Genomic DNA, 15,888 nt, shown 5'->3' with positions numbered 1-15,888 from the left:
ATCATTGTTAGCGTCATCACTAACGGCTACAAGTGGTAGACAAACACACACACAGACGGACATTCCTGCATTGCCTCGTCAGAAAGTTAAAGGAAAATACGAATCATTGAATTTTGTTCATGTTTTATGATCATCTTGGGCATATTAATACATGTTCTTATAAGTTCAATACATTTAGTCGATTTCCTACTAAGTTCAATACATTTTTGAATATTGTTGAAATTATGTCTTAATGTCTGGATTCCATGATTCGTTCCGCGTTCTCCGCATCACAGATTTTATAGGGCCCCAGACAGTGTATGGAGTTATTGATTAAGTCTCAGTGGGATGACCCTGTTAATGTGACAAACAGACGGCCATTTCCTCACTGCACTCCCAAACATCACTTTAGCCACAATCACACACAACCATCGGCGCCTTCATCAGTGCACTCTTCACTCTTCCGGCCTAGGGACTGGACTGATGGATAATGGATCGTATGACAATGTTTGCATCCCAAGTGGCACACTATTCCCCATAGGGCTCTGGTCAAAAGTAGTGCACTATATAGGGAATAGGGTGCCACCTAATGACTTTAGGACACGCCCACTGAAATGGACTTCAGCAAAACATCCTAGAACAGGATTGGCAACTCGAGTCCTTGGGGGTGAATCGCTTTATTGGAAACACACGCTGTTCTGCGGGCAGACCTGCCAGTCCTGACTAGATGTACAGCTGAAGGGACTTTTTGTAACAGATTAGGAGAATGGGGCGGCAGGGTAGCCTAGTGGTTAGAGCGTTGGACTAGTAACCGGAAGGTTGCAAGTTCAAATCCCCGAGCTCACAAGGTACAAATCTGTCGTTCTGCTCCTGAATAGGCATAAAGAATTAGCGTAGGTTAGGAGAATTAGTGTCGCAGGTTAGGAGAATTAGCGTAGCAGGTTAGGAGAATTAATGTGGCAGGTTAGGAGAATTAGCGTAGCAGGTTAGGAGAATTAGCGTAGCAGGTTAGGAGAATTAGCGTAGCAGGTTGGGAAAATTAGGTTAAGGTTAGGAAAAGGGTTAGGGTTAAACTCAATGCTACAATTGTCTCTGACACAACTCAAACATATCTAGCCACAACCAGGCCTGCCATCAGAACAGCCTTTGTTTCCAATAACGTGATTCTGCTTCCTAGGGGGCCTGATTGGTGTCATACATTTCCCCCAGCCCTAACTAATACGCTTGATTAAACTTATTTTATTCTAAACTGGAAACTTTGATAAGTGGTGTCAGGTGTGTGTTAGCTAGGCCTGGGACAAAAGTGTATCACCAATCAGGACCCTGAGGACTGGAGTTGCCCTTCCCTGTCCCAGAACTGAACAGCTACTTGTACTTATAGACATACAATGCTATGCATGTTTTTTTTTTACCCTGTTCTAGAATGGACCGATTCCGCATGACTTAAACAGAGCACTAGAAAGGATGTACTAGGTCCAGTATGATACATCCAGGAATGTAGTTACGTGGTCAAGAAGGCTTTCTAATTCTAACTATGCTAATATGGCAAAAAAAGCTATATGCAGAGTAAAAAGGTGTGGAAACAGCATTTACATGTACCTTCCACAACATACCTGAATACATCATGTATTGAATCTATAGGGGCGTACACAAATGGAGAAAGATTTAGATTTTTCACTGTAACAGACTACAAAGGGAAGCACAGCCGCGAGCTGCCCAGTGACATGAGCCTACCAGATGAGCTAAATCACTTCTATGCTCGCTTCGAGGCAAGCAACACTGAGGCATGCATGAGAGCATCAGCTGTTCCAGACGACTGTGTGATCACGCTTTCCGTAGCCGACGTGAGTAAGACCTTTAAATAGGTCAACATTTAAAAAAAAAAAAATCACTTTTATTTAACCAGGTAGGCTAGTTGAGAACAAGTTCTAATTTGCAACTGCGACCTGGCCAAGATTGCATAGCAGTGTGAGCAGACAAATTAACAAGTCAATAACACAATAAGAAGAAAAAAAAGTGGAGTCTATATACATTGTGTGCAAAAGGCATGAGGTTGGCGAATAATTACAATTTTGCAGATTAACACTGGAGTGATAAATGATCAGATGGTCATGTACAGGTAGATATTGGTGTGCAAAAGAGCAGAAAAGTAAATAAATAAAAACAGTATGGGGATGAGGTAGGTCAAAATGGGTGGGCTATTTGCCGATAGACTATGTACAGCTGCAGCGATCGGTTAGCTGCTCAGATAGCAGATGTTTGAAGTTGGTGAGGGAGATAAAAGTCTCCAACTTCAGCGATTTTTGCAATTCGTTCCAGTCACAGGCAGCAGAGTACTGGAACGAAAGGCGGACAAATGAGGCGTTGGCTTTAGGGATGATCAGTGAGATACACCTGCTGGAGCGCGTGCTACGGATGGGTGTTGCCATCGTGACCAGTGAACTGAGATAAGGCGGAGCTTTACCTAGCATGGACTTGTAGATGACCTGGAGCCAGTGGGTCTGGCGACGAATATCTAGCGAGGGCCAGCCGACTAGAGCATACAAGTCGCAGTGGTGGGTGGTATAAGGTGCTTTAGTGACAAAACGGATGGCACAGTGATAAACTGCATCCAGTTTGCTGAGTAGAGTGTTGGAAGCAATTTTGTAGATGACATCGCCGAAGTTGAGGATCGGTAGGATAGTCAGTTTTACTAGGGTAACTTTGGCGGCGTGAGTGAAGGAGGCTTTGTTGCGGAATAGAAAGCCGACTCTTGATTTGATTTTCGATTTGAGATGTTTGATATGAGTCTGGAAGGAGAGTTTACAGTCTAGCCAGACACCTAGGTACTTATAGATGTCCACATATTCAAGGTTGGAACCATCCAGGGTGGTGATGCTGGTCAGGCGTGCGGGTGCAGGCAGCGAACGGTTGAAAAGCATGCATTTGGTTTTACTAGCGTTTAAGAGCAGTTGGAGGCCACGGAGGGAGTGTTGTATGGCATTGAAGCTTGTTTGGAGGTTAGATAGCACAGTGTCCAAGGACGGGCCGGAAGTATATAGAATGGTGTCGTCTGCGTAGAGGTGGATCAGGGAATCGCCCGCAGCAAGAGCAACATCATTGATATATACAGAAAAAAGAGTCGGCCCGAGGATTGAACCCTGTGGCACCCCCATAGAGACTTCCAGAGGACCGGACAGCATGCCCTCCGATTTTGACACACTGAACTCTGTCTGCAAAGTAGTTGGTGAACCAGGCAAGGCAGTCATCTGAAAAACCGAGGCTACTGAGTCTGCCGATAAGAATATGGTGATTGACCGAGTCGAAAGCCTTGGCAAGGTCGATGAAGACGGCTGCACAGTACTGTCTTTTATCGATGGCGGTTATGATATCGTTTAGTACCTTGAGCGTGGCTGAGGTGCACCCGTGACCGGCTCGGAAACCAGATTGCACAGCGGAGAAGGTACGGTGGGATTCGAGATGGTCAGTGACCTGTTTGTTGACTTGGCTTTCGAAGACCTTAGATAGACAGGGCAGGATGGATATAGGTCTGTAACAGTTTGGGTCCAGGGTGTCTCCCCCTTTGAAGAGGGGGATGACTGCGGCAGCTTTCCAGTCCTTGGGGATCTCAGACGATATGAAAGAGAGGTTGAACAGGCTGGTAATAGGGGTTGCGACAATGGCGGCGGATAGTTTCAGAAATAGAGAGGGTCCAGATTGTCAAGCCCAGCTGATTTGTACGTTGTACCTGTTGGGTTCCTTGATGATTTGTGTGAGACTGAGGGCATCTAGCTTAGATTGTAGGACTGCCGGGGTGTTAAGCATATCCCAGTTTAGGTCACCTAACAGAACAAACTCTGAAGCTAGATGGGGGGAAATCAATTCAAAAATGGTGTCCAGGGCCCAGCTGGGTGCTGAAGGGGGGTCGGTAGCAGGCGGCAACAGTATTTCTGGAGAGAGTAATTTTCAAGATTAGTAGTTCGAACTGTTTGGGTATGGACCTGGAAAGTATGACATTACTTTGCAGGCTATCTCTGCAGTAGACTGCAACTCCTCCCCCTTTGGCAGTTCTATCTTGACGGAAGATGTTATAGTTGGGTATGGAAATCTCTGAATTTTTGGTGGCCTTCCTGAGCCAGGATTCAGACACGGCAAGGACATCAGGGTTAGCAGAGTGTGCTAAAGCAGTGAGTAAAACAAACTTAGGGAGGAGGCTTCTGATGTTGACATGCATGAAACCAAGGCTTTTTCGATCACAGAAGTCAACAAATGAGGGTGCCTGAGGACATGCAGGGCCTGGGTTTACCTCCACATGACCCGCGGAACAGAGGAGGAGTAGTATGAGGGTGCGGCTAAAGGCTATCAAAACTGGTCGCCTAGAGCGTTGGGGACAGAGAATGAAAGGAGCAGATTTCTGGGCATGGTAGAATATATTCAGGCCATAATGCGCAGACAGGGATATGGTGGGGTGCGGGTACAGCAGAGGTAAGCCCAGGCACTGGGTGATGATGAGAGAGGTATCTCTGGACATGCTGGTTGTAATGGGTGAGGTCAACGCATGTGTGGGAGGTGGGACAAAGGAGGTATCAGGGGTATGAAGAGTGGATCTAGGGGCTCCATTGTAAACTAAAACAATGATAACTAACCTGAACAACAGTATACAAGGTATATTGACATTGGAGAGAGACATACAGTTATCAAAGGTGTTGAATTGGGAGGAGAGCTAGCTAAAACAGTAGCTAAAACAGTAGGTGAGACAACAACAGCTAATCAGCTAGCACAACAACAGCAGGTAAAATGGCGTAGGCAAGGCAGGGGGGGGGGTCGGATTAACTATACACAGAGCCTGAGTGCGGCTGGGGTCGACAGATAAAACATAAACAAACAGAATGGAGTACCGTGATTAATGGACAGTCTAGCACGCATCAGCTATGTAGCCAAGTGATCAGTGTCCAGGGGGGCAGCAGTGGATGGGGCAGGGAAGCTGGACTGGCGAGTGTTATCCAGGTTAAAAAAACAGTTAGCAGTGGCTAACAATGACTAAATAGCTTGTAGCTAGTTAGCTGGTTAGCTTCTGGAGGTTCTTGAGTGTGTTTTAAAAATAATGGCGATTCCGTATCACATTGGGTGAGGCAGGTTACCGGAAGATATAAACAAATTAAAAATCGAAAAGGGAAAGTAAATATGGGTCCAGTGAGTGTTTGGGACGTGGCGATTCAGACGGTTAGCAGGCCTGTGCTAACAAGCTAACAGTTAGTAGGCCAGGGCTAAACAAGTTAGAAGTTAGCGGACCGGGGCTAAACTAGCTAGCGATGGGGTGAGTCTGTTTATTCCTCTTCATGCGGTGACATCGATAGACCGGTCGAGGGTCCGGATATTGTAGCCCAGGAGTATGCTTAGGTTGTAGCACAGGAGCTCTGGCCGGGCTAGCTTCAAGCTAAGTAGCTAACGCTAGCCAGGAGTAATCATCCGGGGTTGCGGTTAGCTAGATAGCTAGTTGTGAAGAATCCAGCTGAAAATGTTCGGTTTGCGGTGGGAATCCGGTGGGAATCCGGGGATAAAAAATAATAGGTCCGTTATGCTCTGGTTAGAGTCGCGTTGTTCGAACTGGCGAGAGCTTTCCGAGCTAAAGGTTAGCTGATGACCGGTTAGCTGAAGACCGCTAGCAATGGTCTGCTGACTGATAGCTGGTAGCTCGCTGGTAGTTAGCTGGCTAGCTTCAGTTGAGGGGGTTTCGGATCCAAAGTAGATATAAGTACTTTAGAAGAAAATAGTTACATTGGGTGAGGCGGGTTGCAGGAGAGTATTTAGAAGTTGAGGTTTAACAAAATGTTTTAAAAGATATGCAAAGAAAAATATGTTTAAAAAATATAAAAAACGATATATACAAGGGACACGACAAGACGTTCGACTGCTACGCCATCTTGGACAACGAGAATCATTCACAAGGCTGCGGGGCCAGACAGATTACCAGGACGTGTGCTCCGGGCATGTGCTAACCATGTGTCTTCACTGACATTTTCAACATGTCCCTGATTTGAGTCTGTTATATCAACATGTTTCAAGCAGACCACCATAGTCCCTGTGCCCAAGAACGTGTAGGCAACCTGCCTAAATGACTACAGACCTGTAGCACTCTCATCCGTAGCCATGAAGTGCTTTGAAAGGCTGGTAATGGCTCACATCAACACCATTAATCCCCTCCTGTACTCCCTGTTCACCCACGACTGCATGGCCAGACACAACTCCAACACCATTAAGTTTGCAGACGACACAACCCTGGTAGGCCTGATCACCGACAACAACGAGACAGCCAAAGGGAGGATGTCAGAGACCTGGCCGGGTGGTGCCAGAATAACAAACTATCCCTCAACGTAACCAGACTAAGGAGATGATTGTAGACTACAGGAAAAGGAGGACCGAGCACGCCCCCATTCTCATCGTCGGGGCTGCAGTGGAGCAGGTTGAGAGCTCCAAGTTTCTTGGTGTCCACATCAACAACAAACTAGAATGGTCCAAACACACCAAGACAGGCATGAAGAGGGCACGACAAAACCTATTTCCCCGCAGGAAACAAAAAATATTTGGCATGAGTCCTGAGATCCTCAAAAGCTTCTACAGCTGCAACATCGAGAGCATCACTGCCTGGTACGGCAATTGCTCGGCCTCTGACTGCAAGGCACTACAGAGGGTAGTGCGTACAGCCCAGTACATCACTGGGGCTAAGCTGCCTGTCATCCGGGACCTCTACACCAGGCGGTGTCAGAGGAAGGCCCTAAAAATGGTCAAAGACCCCAGCCACACCAGTCATGGACTGTTCTTTCTACTACCGCATGGCAAGCGGTACTGGAGTGCCAAGTCTTGGACAAAAAGGCTTCTCAACAGTATTTACCTCCAAGCCATAAGATTCCTGAACAGGTGATCAAATGGCTACCTGGACTATTTGCATTGTGTGCCCCCCTCAACCCCTCTTTTACGGTACTGCTACTCTCTGTTCATCATAAGTTCATAGTCACTTTAACCATATCTACATGTACATTCTACCTCAATCAGCCTGACTAACCGGTGCCTGTATGTAGCCTCGCTACTTTTATAGCCTCGTTACTGTGTGTCTTTTTCCTGTTATATTTCTTTATTTACCTATTTTTCACCTAGTACCTTTTTTGCACTATTGGTTAGAGCCTGTAAGTAAGCATTTCACTGTTGTATTCGGCGCACGTGACACTTTGATTTGTTCACCCAATATGGCTTATTTACTACTTCATGCATATTTACAGTTGAAGTCTAAAGTTTACATACACCTTAGCCAAATACATTTAAACTCAGTTTTTCACAATTCCTGACATTTAATCAAGAGTAAAATTCCCTGTCTTATGTCAGTTAGGATCACAACTTTTTTAAGAATGTGAAATGTCAGAATAATAGTAGAGAATGATTTATTTCAGCTTTTGTTTCTTTTATCGCATTCCCAGTGGGTCAGAAGATTACATAAACTCGATTAGTATTTGGTAGCATTGACTTAAACTATTTAAACTTGAGTCAAACGTTTCAGGTAGCCTACCACAAGCTTTCCACAATAAGTTGGGTGAATTTTGGGTCAGGTTTGAGTCCAGTTTGTAGGCCTCCTTGCTCGCACACACTTTTTCAGTTCTGCCCACAAATATTCTATAGGATTGAGGTCAGGGCTTTGTGATGGCCACGCCAATACCTTGACTTTGTTGTCCTTAAGCCATTTTGCCACAACTTTGGAAGTATGCTTGGGGTCATTGTCCATTTAGAAGACCCATTTGCGACCAAGCTTTAACTTCCTGACTGATGTCTTGAGATGTTGCTTCAATATATCCACGTAATTTTCCATCCTCGTGAAGCCATCTATTTTGTGAAGTGGACCAGTCCCCCCTGCAGCAAAGCACCCCCACAACATGATGCTGCCACCCCTGTGCTTCACGGTTGGGATGGTGTTCTTCGGCTTGCAAGCCTCCCCTCTATCCTCCAGACATAACGATGGTCATTATGGCCAAACAGTTCTATTTTTGTTTCATTGTGTTTCATTGTTTCATTTCTCCAAAAAGTACAATCTTTGTCCCCATGTGCAGGTGCAAGCCATAGTCTGGCTTTTTTATGGCGGTTTTGGAGGAGAGGTATCTTTCTTGCTGAGCGGCCTTTCGGGTTTTGGTGATATAGGACTCGTTTAACTGTGGATATAGATACTTTTGTACCTGATTCCTCCAGCATCTTCACAAGGTCCTTTGCTGCTGTTCTGGGATTGATTGGCATCTGTTCTGGGATTGATCGCATCAAAGTACGTTCATCTCTAGGAGACAGAACGCGTTTCATTCCTGAGCGGTATGACAGCTGCGTGGTCCCATGGTGTTTATACTTGCGTACTATTGTTTGTACAGATGAACGTGATACCTTCAGGTGTTTTGAAATTGCTCCCAAGGATGAAAACCAGACTTGTGAGGTCTTGGCTGATTTCTTTTGATTTTCCCATGATGTCAAGCAAAGACGCACGGAGTTTGAAGGTAGGCCTTGAAATACATCCACAGGTCCATATCCAATTGACTGAAATTATGTCAATTAGCCTATCAGAAGCTTCTAAAGCCATGACATAATTTTCTGGAATTTTCCAAGCTGTTTAAATGTACAGTCAACTTAGTGTATGTAAACTTCTGACCCACTGGAATTGAGATACAGTGAAATAAACTTGTCTGTAAACATTTGTTGGAAAAATGTCTTGTGTCATGCACAAAGTAGATGTCCTAACCGACTTTCCAAAACGATAGTTTGTTAACAAGAGATTTGATGAGTGGTTGAAACACTTAGGTTGGAGTCATTTAAACTGGTTTATGTACACTTCCGACTTCAACTGTACATATTACATGCCTTATCAGTTATCAGTAAAAATCTGTCATTAATGATGCCTAGGTCCCTAGGAGTGATGTCGAGAAACATTGGGGTAGATTGAAACACTGAGAGAGGACACAACTCTGAAGAAAGGAGCAGTGGAATGACGGTCTTCATCTCTGTGCTCACAAAGGGTTAACAACGTACCTGCCTGCAGTCATGGAGCCACCCTGTCAGGAGGGCTGGGGCTACAGACAGACAGCCACACCAGCAGTGTGTGAGTGCTTGTCCGTGCCTATGTGTCCGTCCTGCGTGTCTGTGTGTCTCTGTCTGTCTCTGTGTCTATGCGTGTGTGTGCATGTGGTTTTGTGCCTCTGTATGTGTGTGTGTCTGTATGTGTGTTCCTGTGTTTAAATGCTGATTGATGTAGCTCTGGCTTTGTCAGCTCTTTGGCATAGGTGGAACAGGTGTGACTCTGCCACAGAGAGCTCGGCTCAGACAAGCCATATCACGGTACAATGAGGTCATTGTGGAACACACACATTCCTCACTCAGCAAGGGCCTCAGACTGTTACAGGGCTGGAGGTGGCCATCTGCATGTGTGTGTCCATGTGTGTTGTGTGTGTGTGTCCAGGTTAGGAGGATTTGGATGAGATTTACAGTATGACAGGCAATGTGTGCTCGCCAGTTGTGTGTCCCTGTACACTCTCTCTCTCTCTCTCTCTCACACACACACACACACACACACACACACACACACACACACACACACACACACACACACACACACACACACACACACACACATATCAAATCAAATTGTATTTGTCACATACACATGGTTAGCAGATGTTAATGCGAGTGTAGCGAAATGCTTGTGCTTCTAGTTCCGACAATGCAGTGATAACCAACAAGTAATCTAACTAACAATTCCAAAACTACTGTCTTATACACAGTGTAAGGGGATAAAGAATATGTACATAAGGATATATGAATGAGTGATGGTACAGAGCAGCATACAGTAGATGGTATCGAGTACAGTATATACATATGAGATGAGTATGTAGACAAAGTAAACTTATAATCTTCATCTTCTGATTTAAGTGAATGGTGAATGGGTGCTCAGCTAGTGGGAGTGCTCAGTATGATTTTGAAACATGTCATGGCCTTGTCTACAACGTTATTCCTTTTCCAAGTGGGAATGGAGCAAGTCTCCTGGGTAATGTGAATGGAGCAAGTCTCCTGGGTAATGTGAATGGGGTCAGTCTCCTGGGTAATGTGAATGGGGCCTAGTCTCCTGGGTAATGTGAATGGAGCAAGTCTCCTGGGTAATGTGAATGGAGCAAGTCTCCTGGGTAATGTGAATGGAGCAAGTCTCCTGGGTAATGTGAATGGGGCCTAGTCTCCTGGGTAATGTGAATGGGCCTAGTCTCCTGGGTAATGTTAATGGAACAAGTCTCCTGGGTAATGTGAATGGGCCTAGTCTCCTGGGTAATGTGAATGGGGTCAGTCTCCTGGGTAATGTGAATGGGGTCAGTCTCCTGGGTCATGTTTTGTATTTGTATTTATTATGGATCCCCATTTAGCTGCTGCCAAGGCAGAATTAAGGCAGTTTATACCATTTTTAAAACATGACAATACACTCACAGATTTCACAACACTGTGTGCCCTCAGGCCCCAACTCCACCACTACCACATATCTACAGTACTAAATCTATGTGTGTATAGTGCAAATGTTATCGTGTGTGTATGCATGTGTCTGTGTCTATGTTTGTGTTGCTTCACAGTCCCCGCTGTTCCATAAGGTGTTTTATAAATGTTTTTTAAATCAAATTTTACTGCTTGCATCAGTTACTTGATGTGGAATAGAGTTCCATGAAGTCATGGCTCTATGTAGTACTGTGCACCTCCCATAGTCTGTTCTTGACTTGGGGACTGTGAAGAGACCTCTTGTAATGTGAATGGGGCCAGTCTCCTGGGTAATGTGAATGGGGCCAGTCTCCTGGGTAATGTGAATGGGGCCAGTCTCCTGGGTAATGTGAATGGGGCCAGTCTCCTGGGTAATGTGAATGGAGCCTGTCTCCGGGGTAATGTGAATGGGGCCAGTCTCCTGGGTAATGTGAATGGGGCCAGTCACCTGGGTAATGTGAATGGAGCCTGTCTCCGGGGTAATGTAAATGGGGCCAGTCTCCGGGGTAATGTAAATGGGGCCAGTCTCCGGGGTAATGTGAATGGGGCCAGTCTCCTGGGTAATGTGAATGGGGCCAGTCTCCTGGGTAATGTGAATGGGGCCAGTCTCCTGGGTAATGTAAATGGGGCCAGTCTCCTGGGTAATGTAAATGGAGCCTGTCTCCGGGGTAATGTGAATGGGGCCAGTCTCCTGGGAGAACATGTAGTGTTAGAAGGGACTATGTGTGTTTTTCTCATATGAAGTCATCTCTGAGTCAGCATCTGAACTGTGGGCATCTGGGTTTGTTTGGATCAGCACCTTGACTTGTTTTGCCTCAAACTGCACTCCTCTGAGCTGTGGATCTATCACTCTTTCTCTCGCTCTGTCGCTTTCTCTCGCTCTCTTTTATTTCTTTATCTGTCTTTGTCTTTCTACTTTTCACTCTCCCTCAACGTGTGTGTGTGTGTGTGTGTGTGTGTGTGTGTGTGTGTGTGTGTGTGTGTGTGTGTGTGTGTGTGTGTGTGTGTGTGTGTGTGTGTGTGTGTGTGTGTGTGTGTGTGTGTGTGTGTGTGTGTGTGTGTGTGTGTGTGTGTGTGTGTGTGTGTGTGTGTGTGTGTGTGTTATAGCCAGGGTTGGGTGTCTGGACCAGGTCCCTTAGCTATTTTATAGTTTAACCAGCCTTGACTTGCTGTGTGGTGACATGCCTGCACTGACTGGATGACTGGGAGGATCTCTGTGTATGTGTGTGTATGGATCAGTGTGCTAGAGCTCGGGGCTGACTGCTGGGCCATGCTTGAAAGACTTCTGGCATGTGCTGGTGCCTGCATTTTTCACCCTTGACTGGAAGCATATGCTGCCGCACAATCGGGCCAGTGTTAGCGTGTGGGTCCCAGGCAGCTTCCTCCACATCTGGCAGTGCTTGGCCCTCCTTCCAGGTGAATCACGACCCTGGGGAAGGTGGCTCTCAGTCAGCCCCCCTCAACCCCCCTTCAACCCTGGCTTCAGCCTGCCTCCCAGCCCGGGCATCTGGAAGTGTCTGGATCCGTCTCACACACAAAGCTCCATCTCCCACATGCTTTTCCAATTTCATCCGCTCTCACTCCCCCACCATGCCCCCTTGCCCCTCTCTACCCAACCCTGTTACCCCTCTCTACTCACTACTCACTCCTGGTGACGTGGTTAATCCAGCCATGGATGAAGTGTGTGTGCGTGGGAGGTGGGGGGTATTCTCTGTGACCCTTAAACAGGAATGTCATGGGCAGGCTGGGTAATTATGTCCCCATGCCTTATGGGAAGGCCCGGTGTGTGTGTCTGGGCCGACCGGTGGGAGTGGTGTGTGTGTGTGTGTGTGTATGTGTCAGCGCTGATTGATTGTGACACAAACAGATGTACGTGGGGAGGAAACATGTCTGTGTCTGTGTGGAATCGGCCCATTCTGATCATTAAAACTGAAAATCAACATCTTGCTCTGATTAACTACTAAGTCCCCAAGGAGATGTCAAGTAGCTCAGACAGCACCGATCCTGTACACGTGTATCTTCGTTTGACATAAATCTGTGTCCCTGTGTTTAAATAGTTGTCATTGACAGTACATTGTCAGCTAGCCTAATACTGTCTTTGTGACTCTGTTTGACATAATCCTGTGTCCCTGTCATTACATTGTGCCGGTGGATGATGGTACATTGTAATTTAGCCCAGTACTACAACACACAGCCATGTCACTCTTTGTTCTGGTGTTCTAGAATAATATCTAAATGGAGATCATGAATGAAGAGTAGAATAGTTTTTTCTCTCTCACCAGTTTGGAAACATACTTTATTTGTGTGGTTGGAGTCGACAGAGACGGGGAGCATTTCTCTCCCCTGCTCTTCACAAAGGAATGTCGCTGCTGGGGTCTCACATTTCACTAAAGAGGCAGAAATGGAGAGAAAGAGTGCGAAAGAGAGAGTGGGAGAGAGAGGGGAAAAACAAGTCACCCCAGTGGTTGAGGCCCATGTTGTCTGTGATCGTGTGAGACACCGTGTCACGCTTGTTTTGTTTAAATATTGAACAGCTTTTGTGTGTGTGTGTGTGTGTGTGTGACGACCTGCAAGAGTTTAGTGGATCATCTGGAAGCCTAATAAATTACGTATTTTATTAGCTGTGAGTGTCTCACACACACACATACAACACACACCACTGTGGTGATTATTACTGTCTCTGATAGGGCCTGTCTACAGAACACCATTTTAAGAGAGAAAACACTCATTACATTACAGGGACTGTTTCTGGCTGCTGTTTCTGGGCTGTGGCTGACTGGGCAGAAAACTGGGCTGGGTTAGGTCTCTAATTTGACTGGCTTGGAATGGGCTTGTATCAGTGGGTCCGTCCCAAATTGTACCCTATTCTCTACATAGTGCACTACATATGGAATAAGGTGCCACTGGGTGATGGGTGTAGTTTTGTTTTGTAAGCCAATGTGTTTTAAGATGAAGCATATCTGAATCATCTTTCTCTCATGTTAATAAAAGGATAGCCTCAGAGAAGGCTTTTTCTGCGGTGTGAGCATTGATCAGACTTGAATAACATCTTTCAGAGAGGTTTTCCTTTAGATGTTATTTTATGAAAAACTCCTTCCAATTCACCTGGCTGGGTTGTAGGCTGTGTTTACTAGGAAACATGAAGTGCAGCTCAAAATCTTCTGAAACTGAAAATAAAAATGAGATTTCTTGTTCAGTTAATAGCTTCTCTGTTTTAAAATGCTATTGTGTGTGTGAGTGTTAAACCATGACCCAGGTGTTTGACCCAGACAGCTTTGACTCTCTCTTCCTTTAAACATGTGATGACTGGAGCTTTCACCCAGTGATGTTTGTCCACAAACAGACTACTGTAGTGCCACAGCCAAGCCTCACTCAGCCCCTACAAGCCCTAACACAGCTCTACGGCCCTGGGCCACGCTGTGGATGTCTCAGTGTGTCTCAACGTGTGTCTCTGAGTGTGTCAGAGTGTCTCAAAGTAGGGTGTTTATGTGACTGCACTAATGTAAGTCGCTTTGAATAACAGCATCAACTAAATTACCTTGTGCGTGTGTGTGTGTTCCAGTGCAGGGTCAGAGGGTGGACACAGGAGGACAAACCCACCACTGAGAGTCCTATAGAGTAAGAGCCACCAGAGTGAGTGTTTGTGTTGGTCTTAATGACACCCAAACACAGCCAAGACACGCACAGACCCACAACAATCTCCAGGCCCTCGTCTCTTTAATCTGTCCCCTCACTTATTCCCTCTGTTCCTGCTATCTTCCTCCTGTGCCTAGAGCCCACCCCTAACCCAGCCCAGAGGAGGTCACGTTGTGTCACCACAGTAAAGCCCTCTGGGTAAATAACCCCTCAAATCTCAGTGCCTCACCGCTGCCACCACCTGAGGGGCGAGAGAGAGACGGCCCCGCAGGACAACGAGCTGGAACTCAAATCAACTGGCAGTGGTTTGGAACAAAATAAGACTATTTGGCCCAAATCTTTATTTATTTTTCAGTTACCTTTTGAAGTGAACAAAATCATTTGCTTTTTAGACAATGTAATGAACAATTTGTGTTGTGCTCATTCAAGGCCGTGGTTCTGTGATACGGGCTGTTGCAGTGTGCAGCACTAGAATTCAGTAAAGGTGTCAATTTTTTAGCCTTCACCAATGTTTACTTCGTTTCTTCACTGGTTCATTGCTTCATTGGTTCATTGTTTACTGGTTTGTTGCTTTACTGGTTTGCCGGTAACGGTAAATTCAATAAAGGTAAAAAAAATATATACATTTATATGTGTGTGTATATATATACACATATATACAGTGGGGCAAAAAAGTATTTAGTCAGCCACCATCCACAAATTCATTAAAAATCCTACAATGTGATTTTCTGGATTTTTTTTCTCATTTCGTCTGTCATAGTTGAAGTGTACCTATGATGAAAATTACAGGCCTCTCTCATCTTTTTAAGTGGGAGAACTTGCACAATTGGTGGCTGACTAAATACTTTTTTGCCCCACTGTATATATATAATACTTCGCCGCTCCATGTAGGCTCGGGGAAAATCCAGCGGTCTGCTGTCCCATGAAGTAACACCCTGCGTTGGTTTGATGTGATGACATGGAACAGGAGGGAGCATATGGAAGGTGCTCTCCAGGGATTGAATTATTCCCTTTGTGTGTTTCCCTCAGCTCTCAGCCCAGTGCTGCCAGGTGCAGGTGTAGTGACATTTTAGATTTCACTGAGCAGATCACATGGCTGTCAGATGGCGGGACAGAGATTAATGTAACTCAGCATCAGATGGGGGTGGAGACAGGGTGGTAGATGAATGTAACCCAGCATCAGATGGGGGTGGAGACAGGGTGGTAGATGAATGTAACTCAGCATCAGATGGGGGTGGAGACAGGGTGGTAGATGAATGTAACCCAGCATCAGATGGGGGTGGAGACAGGGTGGTAGATGAATGTAACTCAGCATCAGATGGGGGTGGAGACAGGGTGGTAGATGAATGTAACCCAGCATCAGATGGGGGTGGAGACAGGGTGGTAGATGAATGTAACTCAGCATCAGATGGATGAATGTAACCCAGCATCAGATGGGGGTGGAGACAGGGTGGTAGATGAATGTAACCCAGCATCAGATGGGGGTGGAGACAGGGTGGTAGATGAATGTAACCCAGCATCAGATGGGGGTGGAGACAGGGTGGTAGATGAATGTAACCCAGCATCAGATGGGGGTGGAGACAGGGTGGTAGATGAATGTAACCCAGCATCAGATGGGGGTGGAGACAGGGTGGTAGATGAATGTAACCCAGCATCAGATGGGGGTGGAGACAGGGTGGTAGATGAATGTAACCCAGCATCAGATGGGGGTGGAGACAGGGTGGTAGATGAATGTAACCCAGCATCAGATGGGGTGGA

At 46.0% G+C, this 15,888-nt stretch overlaps 1 long non-coding RNA gene across 1 annotated transcript in view; it reads left to right on the top strand.

Annotated features, from left to right (window-relative positions):
* Positions 1–14,635, top strand: part of LOC118378908 (uncharacterized) — a 31,653-nt gene extending 17,018 nt beyond the window's left edge. Inside the window, exons 2-3 of the long non-coding RNA XR_008131949.1 lie at positions 14,057–14,127; positions 14,268–14,635. This is a non-coding gene — a long non-coding RNA (uncharacterized LOC118378908). The remainder of the gene's footprint in view (positions 1–14,056; positions 14,128–14,267) is intronic.
* Positions 14,636–15,888: the final 1,253 nt, after the last annotated feature.

The sequence above is a fragment of the Oncorhynchus keta genome, unplaced genomic scaffold (genome assembly GCF_023373465.1).
Source record: "Oncorhynchus keta strain PuntledgeMale-10-30-2019 unplaced genomic scaffold, Oket_V2 Un_scaffold_3531_pilon_pilon, whole genome shotgun sequence".
NCBI classification, from domain to species: Eukaryota; Metazoa; Chordata; class Actinopteri; order Salmoniformes; family Salmonidae; genus Oncorhynchus; species Oncorhynchus keta.
The sequence above is the reverse complement of the archived record's forward strand: the minus strand, read 5'-3'. Positions and strand labels throughout refer to the sequence as shown.